Raw genomic sequence first — 21,827 nt, forward strand, 5'->3', positions numbered from 1 at the left:
GACTGAGCAACTAACACTGTCTTGTGAAGCAACAAGGAAATGCAGAGGGCAAAGTCTCCAGGATCTTTACTGACATCATAAAACTGCAGAACCAACACTGGAACTGGAATTATTGTTATATAAACAATAAACATCCTTATGTTTAAGACACTGACAGCTGAGTTTTCTGTTCCTTGTACCTGAAAGCATTTCTAACATGAACTCTCTCGAGGTGGCCCAAGAAAGAGGCTTATTATAAGGATTCACATGACTAAGAAGGAAACAGAATGTCATAAAACTTTAATAACAATCCAGGCTTCCCAGAGCCTTAACTGAACAGTAATTTTAGCAGGAATCCTCACTTGGCGATTTTAGAGGTCTTCACTCCTGTGCTTGACTCTGTATATCTTTTCTCTCCCTCATATCTTCTGCTTCTTCACAATATAGCTCACTTAGGACATCTTAAGTCTCTCTTAATTTAATGATCTTTCAGCTTCAGCTCAATATTTACCTGTTGAAAATCTTCATAGGAGAGAATATAATCAACACAGCACTTCTTCTTCCACCAGGTCATACTACAGGTCACTGGCCAGTCTACAGATTGCCTTTGGCACATCCAGTCAACTATGCTTGGAGGAGCAAGGTCAAATGGTATAAAACCAGGCATACTGAGCTACCCCTTCAACACCACTGTGCATGGGACAATGAGTTGGTCAGGCACAGAGATACATGGGGTCTGGCAGAACAGCAGTTGGAAGCAGAAAGATGGAGATATCAATGCCCTACACTCTTATCCCTCATCTCTGTCCATCCTTAACAAATTAGTCCAGTTCTAAGTCTTTTTGTTTGTAAATTACTGGAAACATTCCTATCTAACACAAATAAAAGACAAGATGCCTCCAAATAAACTTTAGTTACTAACTCTACTAGGAAGCAAGCAAGAGAGAGAAGGAAAGAAGGAAGGAGGAAAGGAAGGAAGGGAGGGAGGGAGGAGAAGAAAGAAGAAAGAACAGAGCAAAGGGCTATTGTCTTTGACAGGCACAAGCAAGTGTTGATGACAAAGACTTGGCACATTAGCAAGAGAAGACGACAGAAAGCAAAGCCATACAGGAATGAGGTCCAAATCTGCTTCCAACTCAGCCCAGAGCCAATGGGAAACAGAGGTGGTTTCATGGAAGACAGAAGTTTTAATGGGTGACATAAACTGGACTAATCCAACAGGCTCCTGCAGTACAATCCTGCCCCATGGAAAGCATTCCATGGACTCAGCCATACCATGGATCATACCATTCTTCCCCCAGGAGTGTTATCTCCTTTCCCTGAATCAGCATTGTCGTACATTTTTACTACACACATCAGAGAGGCCCAAATTAATTTTGTTTCTGAAACAGCAAAATACCCAACTTACCCCTGAGAATAAGACATACAACAGGAAACTCTGGTTCAATGTATCTAAAAGCACAGAGTGAACTATGAAAATGGGATTTCACTCCATGACTACCAGAGGTTTCCTGCAAGCATTTGCTTTGCAGAAACCTTGGCTTTCATTCTTCTCTTGATTTTTTTTTAAGCTGTTCTTTGAACACAACTCAGTAGGTAGTTGGCCCTTTTGATGTTTGGCACTGGCATAAAAAGGATGAGTTATTTAATTTTCTGCAAAGGCGGCCAAGCCTGTTCTGTATGTAAAGAGGCAAGCCATTCATGCACATGTGACTGCAGGAGTGAAAACTTTTTCTTCTTTGAAGGTTCAAAGTTAACATGTCAACTGAATTCCAAGGAATTGTGCATCAGACCCTGAAATGAAAAACTAAGTCAGGCAACTTGAAGTGTGGGGATAAAGCAATTCTCACGAACATTAAGGGGAACTGCAGGATTGCTCATGGTAGAAAAAATGTTTTTTTCCTTTTCGTCTTCAATTTTCTAGGTTGGCTGTCTTCTGACCAAAGAGAATATTGGCAATCCAAAGGAAAATCCAAAAGGAACTGAAGTTGGCTATGTCCACAAAAGCAAGACAAATTAGAAATCTGACTTGATTTATAGGATAGAACATGTGATAGTAGGAAAGATTACTTTAGTCTGAATGGTCCAGATCAGTTCAGTTCAGTTCAGTCGCTCAGTAATATCCGACTCTTTGCGACCCCATGAATCACAGCACACCAGGCTTCCCTGTCCATCATCAACTCCAGGAGTTCATGATGATGAACTCCGTCGAGTCAGTGATGCCATCCAGCCATCTCATCCTCTGTCGCCCCCTTCTCCTCCTGCCCCGAATCCCTCCCAGCATCAGAGTCTTTTCCAATGAGTCAACTCTTAGCATGAGGTGGCCAAAGTACTGGAGTTTAAGCTTCAGCATCAGTCCTTCCAAAGAAATCCCAGGGCCGATCTCCTTCAGAATGGACTGGTTGGATCTCCTTGCAGTCCAAGGGACTCTCAAGAGTCTTCTCCAACGCCACAGTTCAAAAGCATCAATTCTTCGGCACTCAGCCTTCTTCACAGTCTAACTCTCACATCCATACATGACCACAGGAAAAACCATAGCCTTGACTAGATGGACCTTTGTTGGCAAAGTAATGTCTCTGCTTTTCAATATGCTATTTAGGTTGGTCATAACTTTCCTTCCAAGGAGTAAGAGTCTTTTAATTTCATGGCTGCAATCACCTTCTGCAGTGATTTTGGAGCCCCGAAAAATAAAGTCTGACACTGTTTCCACTGTTTCCCCATCTGTTTTCCATGAAGTGATGGGACCAGATGCCATGATTTTCATTTTCTGAATGTTGAGCTTTAAGCCAACTTTTTCACTCTCCACTTTCACTTTCATCAAGAGGCTTTTGAGTTCCTCTTCACTTTCTGCCATAAGGGTGGTGTCATCTGCATATCTGAGGTTATTGATATTTCTCCTGGCAATCTTGATTCCAGCTTGTGTTTCTTCCAGTCCAGCGTTTCTCATGATGTACTCTGCATATAAGTTAAATAAGCAGGGTGACAATATACAGCCTTGACGTACTCCTTTTCCTATTTGGGACCAGTCTGTTGTTCCATGTCCAGTTCTAACTGTTGCTTCCTGACCTGCACACAGATTTCTCAAGAGGCAGGTCAGGTGGTCTGATATTCCCATCTCTTTCAGAATTTTCCACAGTTTATTGTGATCCACACAGTCAAAGGCTTTGGCATAGTCAATAAAGCAGAAATAGAGGTTTGTCTGGAACTCTCTTGCTTTTTCCATGATCCAGCGGATGTTGGCAATTTGGTCTCTGGTTCCTCTACCTTTTCTGAAACCAGCTTGAACAACTGGAAGTTCATGGTTCACATATTGCTGAAGCCTGGCTTGGAGAATTTTGAGCATTACTTTACTAGTGTGTGAGATGAGTGCAATTGTGTGGTAGTTTGAGCATTCTTTGGCATTGCCTTTCTTTGGGATCAGAATGAAAACTGACCTTTTCCAGTCCTGTGGCCACTGCTGAGTTTTCCAAATTTGCTGGCATATTGAGTGCAACACTTTCACAGCATCATCTTTCAGGATTTGAAACAGTTCAACTGGAATTCCATCACCTCCACCAGCTTTGTTCATACTGATGCTTTCTAAGGCCCACTTGACTTCACATTCCAGGATGTCTGGCTCTAAGTCAGTGATCACACCATCGTGATTATCTGGGTCGTGAAGATCTTTTTTGTACAGTTCTTCTGTGTATTCTTGCCACTTCTTCTTAATATCTTCTGCTTCTGTTAGGTCCATACCATTTCTGTCCTTTATCGAGCCCATCTTTGCATGAAATGTTCCCTTGGTTTCTCTAAGTCTCTTGAAGAGATCTTTATTCTTTCCCATTCTGTTGTTTTCCTCTATTTCTTTGCATTGATTGCTGAGGAAGGCTTTCTTATCTCTTCTTGCTATTCTTTGGAACTTTGCATTCAGATGCTTATATCTTTCCTTTTCTCCTTTGCTTTTCACTTCTCTTCTTTTCACAGCTATTTGTAAGGCCTCTCCAGACAGCCATTTTGCTTTTTTGCATTTCTTTTCCATGGGGATGGTCTTGATCCCTGTCTCCTGTACAATGTCATGAACCTCATTCCATAGTTCATCAGGCACTCTATCTATCAGATCTAGACGCTTAAATCTATTTCTCACTTCCACTGTATAATTATAAGGGATTTGATTTAGGTCATATCTGAATGGTCTAGTGGTTTTCCCTACTTTCTTCAATTTAAGTCTGAATTTGGTAATAAGGAGTTCATGATCTGAGCCACAGTCAGTCAGCTCCTGGTCTTGTTTTTGTTGACTGTATAGAGCTTCTCCATCTTTGGCTGCAAAGAATATAATCAATCTGATTTTGGTGTTGACCATCTGGTGATGGCCATGTGTAGAGTCTTCTCTTGTGTTGTTGGAAGAGGGTGTTTGCTAAAGACAAACACCTCTTGAAAAGACCAGTGCATTTGCTTGGCAAAACTATTAGTCTTTGCCCTGCTTTATTCCGTATTCCAAAGCCAAATTTGCCTGTTACTCCAGGTGTTTCTTGACTTCCTACTTTTGCATTCCAGTCCCCTATAATGAAAAGGACATCTTTTTTGGGTGGATGGAGCCAAAGCAAAAACAATACCCAGCTGTGGATGTGACTGGTGATAGAAGCAAGGTCTGATGCTATAAAGAGCAATATTGCATAGGAACCTGGAATGTCAGGTCCCTGAATCAAGGCAAATTGGAAGTGGTCAAACAAGAGATGGCAAGAATGAATGTCAACATTCTAGGAATCAGTGAACTAAAATGGACTGGAATGGGTGAATTTAACTCAGATGACCATTATATCTACTACTGTGGGCAGGAATCCCTCAGAAGAAATGGAGTAGCCATCATGGTCAACAAAAGAGTCCAAAATGCAGTACTTGGATGCAATCTGAAAAAGGACAAAATGATCTCTGTTCGTTTCCAAGGCAAACCATTCAATACCACAGTAATCCAAGTCTATGCCCCAACCAGTAATGCTGAAGAAGCTGAAGTTGAATGGTTCTCTGAAGACCTACAAGACCTTTTAGAACTAACACCCAAAAAAGAATGGTCCAGATCAGTCACCTGCAAGGAGCTGAACTGATATGTTGTGATAGAAGTTTTTATTTGTATGTAAACAAGGCCTGAGGGGAAGCAAACAACACCCAATGAAGTTATTGAATGCCTGTACGAGTTAGGTTGTGTGCAAAGAGCCAGGAATACAGAAATAAAAAAGATAAACCTCCACCAAAACTATTGCATTAAACAAATGTAATAAGGATAAAGTGGAGATAAATTAAAATCGATGCCTATAGAGTTTATGCACTTGGAGGATGGTTAGGATGCTTCATGAGGTTCATGAACTTTCCAAAGTCACTGGCCTACTTGAATCCAATCCAGTTACCTTAACATGAAACTGAAGACCTTCTACAATTTGGTCTCAGATACTTTTCTATTCTTCTCCCCTTCCAAGCCTCTTCAGCCCCAAATCCTGAACTTTGGGGTTAACACAACTGTTTTCAAATGCACTGTAACTCTTTAGTTTCAGTCAAGCCATTCTCTCAGCCTGGAATATTCTCTCTGCCTGCACTCTTTATGTTTCCCTTTCTTCCTGCCACCATTCCTTCTGCCTTATGATTTCTGTTGGATGATTAAAGCCCACTTTTTTTTCAGCCTAATTAAATGCTAACACCTCCATGAAGAACATCACTGATTCCAAATTCCATGCACGCTTCTGGGCTCCTATTACAGGTTGTTTATGCCTCTAGATTGGTGGACACTGTTTATACCTAGCATTATAGTGATAATATATCCACATCTCCCTCTAGATTGTTGCTTTTCTGAAGAGAGTCATGGTATTATTCATTTCTGTAGTCCTGCTAGAGTTACACCAAGTAGGTACTTAAACCTGCTTTAAAGTATTGAATTGAGTTGAAGAAGGACAAACAAGATGCATGAATGTGTTCTTCTTAAATAAGCATATCAAATTTGTAAAGTCCAAATAGCCTATGAAAACTCATGTGTCCTTTTTTTTCAGTATCTTTTGTTATTTTCTATATCAGCATATTTCTTTTTACATGGGTTTCCCCTCCAGACTTCTGTATTCTTGATATTTCTCATTTTTAAAACTTATTTTTGTTCTGAACCACTCTTCCTTTGTGTCTGTATCTGTACCAGGAAGTCAGGCCACTTCAGGAAAGCATGGACCAGTACACACTGACAGAACTTCCTTATCATCAGAGCATGCCCCTGCCCCAGACATGTCAAGGAAATGTACATTCTGAAGGAATGTTCACAACACCATCAGCTGGATGGGGTTTCAGAACACGTTGGTCAGCTACATGAAGAGGGGCGTGTGGACAGACAAACCTTAAATAAAGAGCTTCCCATTTGTAATCAAAACTGATTAGATCTCTGGGCTAATTTTAGTTAACTTTTCTAAAGACTAAAAGAGGAAAATAAGGTCTAGAAAGACGACTGTTTTTATGTCAAGAACTACAAAAATTCAGGATAAACAGAAGAGAAGGAGAAAGGACAATAGGGAACATGACCCTTAAATGAATCTTTGGTTCTGACTTCACAGACTTTTGAGGTTTCAAGGAGAAGGTGGTCAGCATTACTATTGGCAGCTGAGAGACAGAATCACTCATTCAATAAACTGTTCAATAAATATTTGCTGAATGTCTGCTAGGTGGCAGGACTGTTTGTAGAACTGAGCAGGGCAGCCATGGTCTCTGCTCTTGATGGACTTTCAGTCTAGGGAGGAGGGTGGATCTTAAATAAACAATTGCACAATTGATTGTGAGAAGTATTACTATGCAAAAGTGTATGGTGCTTGGAGAACACATATAATAAGGGATGTGTAATCTAGTCTGTGGGGTCAAGGAAGGTGGCTCTGTGGAAATGACATTGAAGGGCTCAGGAAGACAAGTGGATGTTTGGCAGGTAAAAAAATGTAAAGAGAATTTGCCTTAGGGTGAGAGAAAGTGAACATAGATGCAATCAGGCCTAGAAGACAAAATAGGAAGTTAAACTTGAAGGATGAGAAAAAATGGATTTATACACTGGTGGAACCTTCCTCTGACTGTGCCAATTAACTAGCATTCCTATGGAATGTTCTTATAGGACCCTGTCTCTTTGCTCTAGAGTTCATAATTGTGTGTAAGATCCATGTCTGAGAATGTGTGTGTGTGTATGTGTGTGTGTGTGTGTATGTAAGATCCATGAGGGTGGGAATCACATTATGTTTTATTCACTATTGTAAGCCCATCTTTGCCACAGAACCTGGAACATCATATGCTCTCAATAAACATTTGTAGAATGAATGAATGACTAAGTGAATAAACAATTGACATAGTAATAAAAACACTTCTGAGTGTTGAGTTCCAATTCTGGTTCCAGCACTAACTAACTATTGATATTGGATATTTCATCTAACATCTTTGGGATCCATTTTTTTTTTCCATGAACAAAATTAAAATGTTGAACAAGAACCTCTAAACTCTTTTCCAGTTCAAAATTCATATGTGCTCTATTCCCACAAGTTTTATTTTTTGTTCCCATATTTTCCACAGAATAGTGTAGGTTTTTCCCAGTTCTTATTATCTGCCTGCTCACAGGCAACACCCAGCATTCCAGGCGCTGCCACACAAATCAAAATTTGCAAGTTTGTCAGACCCTGGTCAGTGGAAATAAATTCTGAAGAGCCGGCCTTTCCTCTACCCCAAATAATCTGGGTTATCAAAAGATGAACATCAAAGCTGATGACTGAAATTTTCCCAGCCAAGTAGGCCTTTGATTTGCTTTTACTACTTACACACTAAGACGTTAGTTAAAAAACAGAATTCAAAAGCTCTTTTCATTTATATTTTTGGCTCTTTCAGTAAAACAGATTATCTAAGAGTAATTAACCATCTGAGGGGTATAATTACCCCTACTAAACTCGCACTGAAACACACTCACACACATATATTGGGTTGGCCAGAAAGTTTGTATGTTTTTTCCCATAAGACGTTACAGAAAAACTATACAAACTTTTTGGCCAACCCCAATTCATAAGTAGGATAGAGTCCCAGCAAGGTGATATTTTTCCTGAAAATTTTCTTAGAATTAACATGATTACATTTCAGTGGTTTATTAACATGTGGTCTTTAAAATTCCTATCTTAAAAATGAATGTGGTTCAAGAGAGAGGGGACATATGTATACCTATGGCTGATTCATGTTGATGTATGGCAGAAAACAATACAATATTGTGAAGCAATTTGCTTTCAATTAAAAATAAATAAGTTTGGGAAAAACAGAATAAAGAACCTATTTATTACAAAAAAATTAATGTGTAATGCTATATTTAAAATGGATAATCAATGAGGTCCTATGGTTATAGCACAGGGAACTCTGCTCAATGCTATGTGACAGCCTGGGTGGGAGGGGAGCTTGAAAGAGAATGGATACATGTACATATATAGCTGAGTCTCTTTGCTATACACCTGAAACTATTATTGTTATTAACTAACAGTGTCTGTCAATCAGCTATGTTCCAACACAAAATAAAAGGCTTTTAAAAATGAATGTGTATAAGGTAGCATATTTATCTTTGCTATCTGAAAAAAATCCCCATTAATAACCTGGGGCAAGAGTTGACATAGTTTATGCTTTCACGCTACTGGATTATAACTAAAGGAGAAGTTTACAATTACTAAGGGGGTCTAGTAAGTAAATCCACTAGTAAAGAAAAATTATATAAGGTTAGAAAATCAGAAAGTATTTCATGGAAAAGTTGGTATTTCTAACAGATCTTTTAAAGGGGGTGAATTTTGGAACTTCCCTGGTGGTCCAGTGGTTAGGAATCTGCCTTCCAATGCAGGGGACATGGGTTTGATCCCTGGTCAGGGAACTAAGATCCCACATGCTGAGGGGCAGCTTAAGCCTGTGCACCTCAACTACTGAGCCTACATGCTTATAGCTAGAGAGAAGCCTGTGTGCCACAAGTGAGACTCGATGCAGCCAAATAAATAATAAATGTCTTTAAGATTAAAGAAAATAAAGGAGGGAGAATTTTGAAAAGCAGAGAAATGGGTAGGACATTTTATGCAGAGGGAACAGCACAAAGAGGACACAGGGCACTGGTGTTCAGGGAATGATAGGAGAACAGCAAGTACTTGTTTGGCTAGAGAATGCAATGAGTAAGACTAGATGATGAGGCTGGGAGAGGTTAAATGGGAACATATTTTGGAGGATTCAATAACAGGCTGAGGGGTCTGTGTTCAAATCCCTAAATCAGCAGTTATCAACTGAAAGCAATTTTGGCTCCTGGGAAATACTGGCAATAGCTGAGACATTTTTGGTTGTCACAACTAGTGACACTGTTATTAGGGAGTAGAAGCCAGGAATGGTGGTAAACATCAGCCAGTGCACTCCAGCCCCCTCCCAAGAAGAATTCTTGGCGGTGAATGTCTATAGAACTGAGGTAAGCCCTCTCAACTTACCACTTTGAGAGAGTTTTTCATCCTGTAGCACACAGAGAAGGATCCTGACAGAGCCCAGTGATTCCTCCAACCCATGAAGTTGAGAAAATGAAGCTGAAACTCTAGAGGAATCAAGTTAGCCAGTGTTCCTAATACAGAAGACGGGAGAACTGCACTCAGAGAACTTCAGAGATGTGCAGAGGGTTCCCCTTGAGAATGCAGCTAAGCACTGATAAGCATATGCATGTGAGGAAGCTACCCAAGTTCAAGCCAGGGGAAAGAGCCACCTGAAAGGATTGAAGGGAACAATGTTCACACAGGGTAACGAATAGTTCCTGTTACCAGCAGCCAGAATGGAAGACCTTGTGATTCACACTATTCCTGCCCAACAAGGTAAAACTCACAGCATCTAGCATCCAATCAAAAATTACTACACATTTAAAGTACTCTTGCCTGGAAAAATCCCATGGACGCAGGAGCCTGGTAGGCTGCAGTCCACGGGGTCGCTAAGGGTCGGACACGACTGAAGCGACTTCACTTTCACTTTTCACTTTCATGCATTGGAGAAGGAAATGGCAGCCCACTCCAGTGTTCTTGCCTGGAGAATCCCAGGGACGGGGGAGTTTGGTGGGCTGCCGTCTATGGGGTCGCAGAGAGTCAGACACGACTGAAGCGACTTAGCAGCAGCAGCAGCAAAGAAGCAGGAGGGGACTTCCCTGGTGATCCAGTCGTTAAGAATCCACTTCCCAATACAGAAGATGCAGGTTTGATCCCTGGTTGGGGATCTAAGATCCCACATGCCACAGGGCAACTAAGCCCAAGTATCACAACTACTGAGCCCACGCACTTTAGAATCCATGCTCCGCAACAAGAGAAGCTCACGTATCACAAGAAACCCATGTGCTGCAACTAGAGAAGCCCCACACGCTGCAACTAAAGAAACCACAATGAAGACCCAGCATAGCAAAACAAACGAACAATTTAAAAAAATAAAGAAGTAGGAAACAGCAAACAATGATGAGGTGAAAAAAACAGTTGAAACATAGATGTTAAAATTAGCAGACTAATATCAAAACAAACATTATAACTGTATTCCATATTGCAGAAAGTTAGGTAGCATCATGGAAGATGCATATAGAAAAATAAAACTTTTATGATTTACTAGGAGTCGGACATGACTGAGCGACTTCACCTTCACTTTTCACTTTCATGCATTGGAGAAGGTAATGGCAACCCACTCCAGTGTTCTTGCCTGGAGAATCCCAGGGACAGGGGAGCCTGGTGGGCTGCCGTCTATGGGGTCGCACAGAGTCAGACACGACTGAAGCGACTTAGCAGCAGCAGCAGCAGCAGCCAGTGATTAAGAATCTGCCAACGCAGGAGACACAGGTTTGATCCCTTGTCTGAAAAGATTCCACGTGCTATGGGGCAGCTAAACCCATGTGGCACAACAACTGAGCCCCTGAGCTGCAAGTACTGACGCCTACGTGCTCCAGCGCCTGCGCTCCACAACAAGGAAAGCCGCCACAGTGAGAAGCAATGCGCCACAACGAGAGAGCAGTCCCTGCTTGCCGCAACTCACAGGCAGCAGGGAAGACCCAGCGCAGCCAATAATTAATTAACTTAAAATAACTAAAACTTCTAGAAATGAAAATGCAATGTTTAAAATGAAAATATGCTGGATGTGATTAACAGCTGAGGAAATACGGCAGAAGAAAAGATTAGTCAACTTGAAGATATAGTGATAGAAATTATAGAAAATGAAATGCAAAGAGAAAAAAATGAAGAGAGAAAGGAAAGGGAATCCGTGAACTGTAGGATTATTTCAAGGGACATAATACACATGTAGTTGGAGTTCCTCAGATAGTTTAGAAATAGAAAAGAAGAATTTACAGACAAAATTTTTCCAAATTTGATGAAAAGCTACAAAACCACAGATCTCTCAACAAACTCGAAGCACAAGAAACAAAGAAAACCATACCAAAACACATAATAACCATATTACTCAAAATCAATGAGGAAAAAACAAATCATTTTAAAAATCAGAGAAAAAAGACACATTACACACAGAAGAATAAAGATAAGGATGGCTGCAAATTTTCATCAGAAGCAATGCAAATGAGAAGACATTGGAACAAAATGAACTGAAAAAAAAAATTGTTGACCTACCATTGTATACTCAGGGAAAATATTTTTCTAACAAAGACAAACTTTTTAAAAGGTTAAACCTAAAAAAGCTAAAAGAATTAATTACCAATTATCCATGAAGTGGTACTGTAGTCTTTGAAAGAGAACTTAAACTAATCTTAAAGAAATATTACAACCCTAGGGCAACCACTTAGAAAGTTCTTTAAGGAAGTATAATTGATACACTTAGAGACAAGAAGAAACAGAATCACACGGAATGTTCAGTTAAAATCAGAGAAGTCAGAAAAAGAGAAAGATGAATGGTACAGGAAAAGATATACCATGCTAATCAACAAGAAAGTTGTAGTGACTATATGAATTTCAGACTATGCAGACTTCAGAACAAGGAAAGTCTTTAGGACTAAAGAGGAGCATGACGTAATGATAAAGAAGTCAATTCTCCAAGAAGATACAGCAGTCCTTAACATGGACTCCTAACAACAAAGCATCATGACACAAGGGGCAGAAACTGGTAGAACTGCAATAAGAAATAAACAAATATAATAGTTGGAGACTTCAACACCCATCTTTCAGTAAATGACACATCCAGCAGAAAAAGGAAAAAATAGTGAGAATATAATTGAACTAAATAGTATCATCAATCAACTGGATCTAATTAACATTTATAGAATATTTCATACAACAGTTAGCAAATATACATTCTTCTCAAGTTCACATGGAATACTCACCAAGATAGGCCATATTCTGGGCCTATCTAAAATAGGCACCTAAAACAAATTTTTTTAAAAACAGAAATCATATAAAGAGTGTTCTTAGACCACAGTGAAATTAAGCTAGAAACCAGTAACAGAAAGATAGCTGGAAAATCCTAAAATATTTGGAGTTTAAACAAGGCAATTCTAAAAAGACTAATCATAGGAAGTGTTGGTGTTGTGTACAACTGGAACTCTTATACACTGCCAATGGGAATGTAAAATAGTATGAGCACCCTGGAAAATAGATTGGGTTCCTTAAAAAGTTAGACATAGACCTGCCACATGATCTACGCATTCTATTCCTAAATATTTATCCAAGAAAAATGAAAGCATATATTTATATAAAGACATATACATGAACGCTCATAGCAGCTTTATTTGTAATTACCAAAAACTAGCAACAGTTCAAATATCCTTCAACAACTATATGCATAAATGATTGTGGTATAGCCATACAATAGAATGCTCTATGGCAATAAAGAGTAATGAACTATTGATGAATGGTACAATCTGGGTGAATCTCAAAATAATTCCTGAGTATAAGAAGCTAGACAAAACAAGAGTGCATACTGTATGGTAACTTTATGTAAAAAACTAGAAAAATGCAAACTAATCCATAGTGACAGAAGGCAAATCAGTAGTTAACAGGTGATGCTGGGTGGAAGGAGGCATGTAGAAATGTTTGGGAGTAATGAATATGGAATAGATTCGTTACCTTGACTGTGGCAGTGTTTACATGGGTTATACATAGGTCAATGGAGAAGGCAATGGCACCCCACTCCAGCACTCTTGCCTGGAGAATCCAATGGATGGAGGAGCCTGGTGGGCTGCAGTCCATGGGGTCGCTAGGAGTCGGACACGACTGAGTGACTTCACTTTCACTTTTCACTTTCATGCATTAGAGAAGGATATGGCAACCCAGTCCAGTGTTCTTGCCTGGAGAATCCCAGGGTCGGGGGAGCCTGGTGGGCTGCCGTCTATGGGGTCGCACAGAGTCGGACACGACTGAAGCGACTTAGCAGCAGCAGCATACATAGGTCAAAATTTATCAAACTGTATATTTAAATATGTGCATATTTAAACTGTATATTTAAATATTTATATGTCAATTATACCTCAAGAAAGCTGTTTTTGAAATGTATGTAATGCAAGTTCCAGGAAAAAATGAATTTACATAATGTAATTATTTCTTTTGCCCTGAACCAGATTAAGGCATTTTCTAATTTAAGTGGTCTCTAATTTAACTGGTTAGTTCACCTGGCTATCACAAACTATCGAAATCTAAAAGCATAAATGATAAATCAACTTCATTGCAGTCCATTTCATTTGTTTTGTTCCATGAATTATTCTTTCAGTCAGCAATTATGTGCTTGGCTGTGAGGGTGGCAAGGCCATGAAGTATATGGGAAGAAAAGAACTTCAAAATAAATGATGGGAGGTTAGGAACATTATCTTCTTATACAAAAAGACATATGTTGGTGCTAAGTCACTTCAGTCACGTCTGACTCTTTGTGACGCTATGGACTGTAGCCCACCAGGTTCCTCTGTCCATGGGATTCTCCAGGCAAGAATACTGGAATGGGTTGCCATTTCTTCCTCCAGGGGATCTTCCCGACCCAGGGATCCAACCGCATCTCTAATGTTTCTTGCATTGACAGGCGGATTCTTCGCCACTAGCACCACCCTGGAAGCCGTATACAAAAGACAGCACACTATGTTTCCACAAGAAGGTGTTTTATATCTCTACTTTCCTGAGCATCTTCTTGCAAATGTCAGCTCCTAAATACAGAAATCACATTATTTGCTTTGTGTTTCATGGAGCATCTGTGGCTTAAACATATTCTTTGATGAGAACAAGGATATTCCTATCAAATCTCAATTTTCCTCTAAACTGTTTCATTATTTTGCAGCTGCTTAAAACAAGTGTGGTCTTCTAGGGCTCTAAAAAAAGTAAATGAGCAAATATTACCCATTCCTTAAGACACTATCTGAATATCATGAGGTTCACTTTGTATAACTATGTTTTAGATTCTGGGCATGTGGTCCTTTACTTGTTTTCATAGCAGATTAAAGCTCCTTTGCAGTCTTTCCTTAGAGATCTGCTGATGACTTCTTTCATTATGGGATTCTCAACCAAAGGGCTGTTTACCAAGCATTTAACTTGCTTCAGCCTGTCACCTCTACATAACATTAACTTAATCATGTTTGAGTAGGAAGAGAGGAAGATTAATATGCTTTTATAAACACTTAGTAAATAAGGTAACGATATTAAATAAAGCTATGCTTGTAAAAGTTTCTGTTTTTACAGATAACATGAATAGCATTCTCCAGAGAACCAGCTTCTTCATTTTCTCTCTTCCATGAGTTGTCTTTTCTTTTCTTTCTTGGCACCTCTGAAATTAGTGTCCACTGAGAGGTACAGGTAGAGCTTTGTAGACTCTGCCTAGGAGACTGAACACTCTTCACTCTGAACTTAGATTTAACATATAGTTAGAACCGCTCACATGGACTTTAGCAAAGTGTACTTAGCATCATTAGTTTTTTGTATTAATTCTTTCTCCCCAACAAAAAATTGTGAATTAACTGTTTTGCTGCTTTGAGTCTTGATGTTGAACCTATCTAACTCTTGGTATTGTTACTTTTTAAAAATCTTCTTCAGAAGTTACATATAAAGGGGAGTAGAATTTGAGAATATTACATCATCTTACAACAACATGTATGGAGCACTGCCCTAGATGCCAAGAGTTGTGCTAGACCTGTTGGAAATATCAGGATATGTAAGTTGTCACAGAAGTCGAATGAGATCAGATCACAAAGGGTTCCCCAGTGCAAGGCAAAGGGGTTTGGACAGGATGCATGCTTAGTTGCTCAGTCCTGTCTGACTCTCTGTGATTCCATGGACTGTAGTCGGCCAGGCTCCTCTGTCCATGGGATTCTCCAGGCAAGAATACTGGAGTGGGTTGCCATGCCCTCCTCCAGAGAATCTTCCCAACCTGGGGTTCGAACCTGTGTCTCCTGCACTGGCAGGTGGATTCTTTACCACTGGGCCACCTGGGGAACCATTAAAGGTTTTAAAGCAGGAGGAGGGCAAAATGAAAGTCAGTTTTTAGGAAGTTTTATCTGATAGAATTATATAGGATGAATAAATTCAGGACAAACTAGAGACAAAAAAAAAAAACTAATTAGTAGAGTAGATAAGGATTGAAGTTGTCCAAATTGGGATCAAGACAGAAAGAAGTGGAAGCAGTTCAGGGAGAAAGGAAGATAACTATGGGCTGAAGGCTTGATAATGGAAACACAACTTCTATTATTTAAGTCCTAAGTATTTTTCTCTATAATTTTTATTCTTTATTTATATATCTGTCTTCTTCCAAAATAGAATTTCAGAAAGTTTATAAAACTTCATGCAGGATAACATGAAATTTAAAATAAGTTGGTCACAAAATTAGAACACAGGAATGATTCTGGTTAGAAAGTAAGGGAAATCAACCCTGAATACTCACTGGAAGGACTGATGCTAAAGCTGAAGCTCCAGTATTTTGGTCATCTGATGTGAACAGCTGACTCACTGGAAAAGTCCCTGATGCTGGAAAAGATTGAGAGCAGAAGGAGAAGAAGGTATCAGAGGATGAGAAGGCTGGTTGGCATCACTAATGCAATGGACATTAACTTGGACAAGCTTCAGGAAATGGTGAGGGACAGGGAGGCCTGGCATGCTGCAGTCATGGGGTCACAAAGAGTTGGACACGACTAGGCGACTCAATGACAAAAACAAGGTTGTTATAGAAAATGCATGCTGGGAGGAGAAGACAATTTGATACTTGAATCATTGTGCAAATTCATGTAAAAAATTAAGATAGGAAAAAAACAATTTCTCAGTATAAGCCCAATAGTTTCTGATACCAAAAACAAAGAGAAATGTCTCTCCGAGGTGTGCAGACAGAAGATACTGTGCTCTTTGGTGAAAAATAACTGTCCTCAAAAAAATTTCTGTGTGTGTGACTGCACCACACAGCTTTCAGGATCTTAGCTCCCTCACCAGGGCTAGAATCTGCCCCCACCTCCCGGGATGGACAGGAGTTCTAACCATTGGACAACTAGGGATTTCCCTTCAACAATATTCTTAGAGTAAAAACATCTAGTAATGTAGGCACTTGGTATAACACAAGGAGGACAAAAGTCAAAATTAGTGAAATTAATAACAATGAGAGGCTCCAAAGCAACAGGATCTCTTTTTGGCTAGTCTGACTGACTTTGGGGATGGATTTCTTTTTTAATCTCCAGATGTCATGTTTGCCAAAATACGACCTACATACCATCAATATAAACTGAGGTATTTGATAAAAATGTAGACTCCTAGACCTCCCACAAGTTGTAATGAATCAGAATCTCTGGGGAAGGAGCCTCAGGAATTTAACTTTTTTAAAAAGATTCCCAAGTAATTCTGGTACACACTGATGTTTGAGAACCTCTGACTAAAGCCAAGTTTTTCAATCTTTAGTTTTTCGAATCTATAGACTTGTTACAGGATGTGAATTCAGTGAGTCATGATAGGCATTTTAAAAAATTAGAACAGAGACTTCCCTGGTGGCCCAGTGATTAAGACTCTGAGCCCCCAATGCAGGGGACCCAGGTTGGATCCCAGGTCAGGGAACTAGATCCCACATGCCGCAACTAAGAGTTTGCATGATGCAACTAAAGATCCTGCTTGCCATAACTAAGACCTGGCACAGCCAAATAAATAAATAGAAAAATAAATAAATAATGAAATACAAAATACAATAGACTAGAATATATCAGAGTGCCCCAAGTCATAAGGGTATGGAACAAGCATAAGTGTTCTTCAGGGTAAATCATGTGAATATATACATATTATTATATGAAACACATATAATTTAACATAATAAATAAAATATTTATATAGTGTATCCATATGTATGTATACATAAAGCATGACTATTATATACATATATGACATCATGACATATATAAAAGTCTTACAGTCACTATATATTTTTTCATGACAATACTAGTTATAAGAATCATTCAGAGGATATTTCCTCTGGCTTGTTTTCTCCACTCAGTTTTCATCAAGTTCTGAGCAGCAGTGTGTCTGAACTCAGACCTGAGGGAAGTACCCTGTAGGTAGGTGTCATGTGTCCTAAACCATCAGCCCAACTGGGCAGAAGCAAGTTACATTCGTGAGGAGTTGAGAAGTTAAGACAAGAACTAGAAAATAAATAGAAGGCCTGAGATAGCAACTGTGCTCCCAAAGGTCAACCCAAGAATCTCCTCAAGATATAACGGGTTCACCTAATACAGAAGTGGAACAAGCGTGCCTGAGTTTACCTCTACAACTGAACAGTTCTTTTCCTTTTTGACCACTTTTCTTTCTCTTTCTAAAAACAACCTCTCCTTCTACTCAAGAAATATCTCATCTCTGTGAATCCAGGGCCTTAAAGTTGAGGCATCTGTTCCCTGCCTTCTCTACCTAAGAAATATACATATTTCAAGACCAAGCTGAAGTTCCACCTTCTCAATGGAGACATCAAAAACCACAGTCAGGGTTCTTTGCTCTGAATTTCTATACTTTTATTCATTATCACAATTTGTCTTTTATAAACTCATGCATTCACTCAGAACAAATGTTTATTAAGCATCTATCATGTGTCAGGTTCTGTAATGGTAGAAAATTTACTTGGCTTTGAACTCTTCACAGCACTCAGGTTAATGCCTTGCATGCATTAAGTACTCAAGATACATTGTTGACTAAAATGCATTTTTGCTTCCTACTTCTGTTTTTTTGTCTTTTTCTTTTTTAAAAATAGTAACAGTAGATACACAGAAAGGACATGAAAACGTGTAGCAAGTTGTGTGGCAGCTAACTGTGGTCACATTTTCATGTCTTTACAATACAAGGCTGTTCTTGTGTGTGTAGATATGACTTTCTTAAGTTATATTTAGTTAAATTAAAAACATTTAACAGATATGTATCTGAATACATTCCAAGCATCATTTATCCTAAAAAGGCAAATCAATTTTGAATTCATGATGGAATCTTTAATTTGTTTCAATTTGTTCTACCTGAGATGCTTAAATGAATACATAATACGCTCACATCTCCCTAGAAATATCCTAAACCAAAAGCTAACAATGACTTGCTCCTTTCTTTGTTAAACAAGCTTTAGGAGTGAACATATCATCTTATGCATTTTTAAGCAATAAAAATATCTTTATGGAAAAAAAATTTTTACTTAGTTTCTATGGTTGAATAATTTGAAACAGCTTGGAAGCTAAGTATATTAAACCCACTTATAACAAAGCTTTTAAAATACACAATAATATGTATTAATTATCATAATTTTAAAAAATCTAACAAATCACCTAAAACCCTATTACCTAGGAATAAGTACTTGGAAAATATCCTGCTAGGTTTATTTTAAGAAGTGGTTAGTTTATCAGTTATCTATGAGAAATCTTTGAATTTACTAGCCTTAAGGATAGAACTTTGTCATCCAGCCTTAGACACAGTGGTGGAATCAAATAGGAGAACAATGTGGAATAGGCAGTCTTTTCAGAGAGAATTCATCTCTGAAATTAATGAATTAATGAAGCTATTAAGATGGGGGAGAGAAACAGTTAACAAAAGGTAACTTCATCTCTGAGACAAGATATGCTATTATTGCCTTAATAACCAAATTACTCTGCAATATTACTTTCACTCAAGGATGTTATATGCTTAATAAGAAGTGCCAAGATGGGATGTGCTCAGCATTTTCACACTCATTTCCTGCAGTACCTTAGAGCATTATAGAATGTTCAATTGAAATGTCATTTTCCAGCTGAGTTACAGCTCTGCAAAGAGTTAGGGAAACTAAAACTCTAGATTTTGTCCTAGAGATTGTTAAATTTAATGTTATTATGACTATCTCACATGCCAAGGTAAAGCCAATAGTGTTAACTTACACCCAAGAGAATAGAGTGAAACTCTAATCACTGACTGACAACTGACTTACAACAAAAAATCCTCACAGACTTAAACTGCTGCTTTAAAGGAGACATAACTAATGTCAGTACTAGAGAGAGGAAAGCAACTTGATCCCTGCGTATTCATGTCAGTATGTCAATGCATATCTGACTATGATCTCAACATAAAAATGGAAGAAGGGCAGGATATCTGAGCATGGTGTTAAAGTCTAGACCAAATTTGATCAAAGATCAAAGCTACTGCAACTACCAATCTTAACCACATTCTGTTAGGTTTAATTACAATTAAACTCATAATTCATTTCCAGGATCTCAACATCCTGGCTAGTACTCTGGAAATTTTTACATAACCATACAGGGATTGAGATATTTTAAGATTCTAAGCCTATAATAGTATGTTTGTAGATAATTATATGCTATGGGATGCATAATATGATTCCCTGATCTTTAGATAACATGGGGACCGTTGAATGAGAGCCTGAGTAAAAGCAGTAATTCAAAATTTCCTTCCTTTGTAATTTGTTGGTCTAAATCTCACCATTACTTTTTCATTGTTTGGACCTTATTGTATTAAAAGGCAGGGCAAGCCTGATAAGAGCAAAGGAAAGGCTTAACACAGTTTGGAGAAGGCAGCATGGATTTCCTCCAGAACAAGGACCCACCCTAGAGGCCTGGAACCATGGGAATTTCCTGAAGGATGTGCCAGTCTATAGCTTAATTTTCACCCTAAGATTAATGGACCTGGGTGGGTGTGGAACATTCTCCAACTCTGGGTGAAATCAAATATCACAAGTGAGAAGTTCAGGTGAATTTCTCTTTTTTATGGATACCAGTATATTGTCAAGGAGACTCACAGACTACATGAAGGGAGAAAAAATGTTTTTCCTGCAACTCCTATGAACTGTGAAGAATTGAAATTATATGCTTGAGGACAGCAACAGCACAAAGCCTAAGAAGAAAAAAAAATTTTAAGCTACTTCTGAAAACTGATGAATGTCACATATTATGCTCACAGGATATCCTATCCGAAAGGATTTGCTTCTTTCAACTGTCCTGCAACTCACAGCTGTGACTGTCACATTCTTGAGGTGAAGTTATGCTCCATGTCCACTTAAGCATGATCTGCCTATGAAAACTGCCAACCACAAATATGCAGGCATTAGATCATCCTGCCCTCCCATCACTACCACAAACACTTGGGATAGTGCTAGATGTATTAAAGTGATTAAGTGATTCTACTACAGCAGTGGTTCTCAACAGGGGGTGGTTTTGCCTCTTAGGGGACTTTTGGCAATGTCTAGAAACATTTTTGATGGTCACAACATGTGGGGTGGGGGTGGGTGTTGCTATTGTCATTGAGTGGGTAGAGACCTAAGATGTTGCTAAACAAGGCACACATCAGCCCTTCAACAGCAAAGAATTATTGTGCCCCAAATGTCAATAGTACCTAGGTTGAGATACTCTGAACTAGAGTTTCTTTTTCTCACAATTGCTTTGTGGAGATGTGCATGGATGTGGGTATGTAAGGTATGTATGTGGGTATTTGCTCCCTTATTTCTACATCCTTCAAAATCCTCTTTTCTACCTTTGTGTAACTGCTTACCATTCTGCTTTCACCAAAATCTATGGCTTCTAAATGAAAGACACCAAAGGTCACTTTTAGCACAAAACAAATGTTTCTCTCTTCCAGCAGCCAAATAGTGCATCCTAACTTTTCAAGTGTCTTCAAATGTTTTGATGAATTGAGGTTCTCTAGCTGGTGAAGAAAAACAACATAGATAATGGTCTCTGCAGCTGCTGGGAGGTTTGTGTGTTGTGTACTTTTTTTTGTCAAGGTTAGCTGCCCTGGCTACATTAATTCATGCACTTGACCAAGCAAAATGCCTCATTCCTAAAATAGGGTAGTCAAAGAAACCAGATCAACCTGGAAGGAAACATGAAACTGTGGAAAAAAAGATAAGGCTGACCACCCAATCACCTCATTTGCAGAAGAATCAAAGTCTTGCCATGCCAAGGCCACCTGCTAAAGTTCAGAAAAAGAAACATTGGAAGAAGAAAGAAATGCTGATGCAGATGCAATGATAGGCCAAACTAGAACTAGAGGTTGTGGGGCCAAGGGAGAGCACATTCTTTTCCCATAACTACTTCATAATCATGCTGCCAAATAGAGGTATTTGCCTGCCTTACGTTAAAAGCATTAAAGGATAACCCATGTCCTCTCTTGCTTGCAGACCTCATAGCCCTATTCTAATCAAAAGGAAGATAACTATTTCCAGGAAAGTTTGAGGCTGCAAGAAGAGTGGTGTAAATAACCAATAAGTTCTTCCTTGTTGTCGGCCTTTAACATAGAACACATTTTCATTCTATGTGCCAGTGTTGCAGAGAATATAATGCAAGGAGGGGGAAGCCAAGACTTCATCAAAAATCGTATACCCTTATGAGGGGAATAGATTTGAACTTATATTTAGGCAGAGTGACATAAAGGTGGATCCCTTTCTCAAAATAGGTTTTCCAG

At 39.0% G+C, this 21,827-nt stretch overlaps 1 long non-coding RNA gene across 4 annotated transcripts in view; it reads right to left on the reverse strand.

The window, feature by feature from the left end:
* Positions 1 to 21,827, reverse strand: part of LOC139176414 (uncharacterized) — a 544,804-nt gene that overhangs the window by 477,569 nt on the left and 45,408 nt on the right. For all 4 annotated transcript variants that reach the window (XR_011560878.1, XR_011560877.1, XR_011560876.1 and 1 more), the window contains exon 3: positions 15,829 to 15,911. This is a non-coding gene — a long non-coding RNA (uncharacterized lncRNA). The remainder of the gene's footprint in view (positions 1 to 15,828; positions 15,912 to 21,827) is intronic.

This window comes from Bos indicus, chromosome 2, assembly GCF_029378745.1.
Source record: "Bos indicus isolate NIAB-ARS_2022 breed Sahiwal x Tharparkar chromosome 2, NIAB-ARS_B.indTharparkar_mat_pri_1.0, whole genome shotgun sequence".
Lineage (NCBI taxonomy): Eukaryota > Metazoa > Chordata > Mammalia > Artiodactyla > Bovidae > Bos > Bos indicus.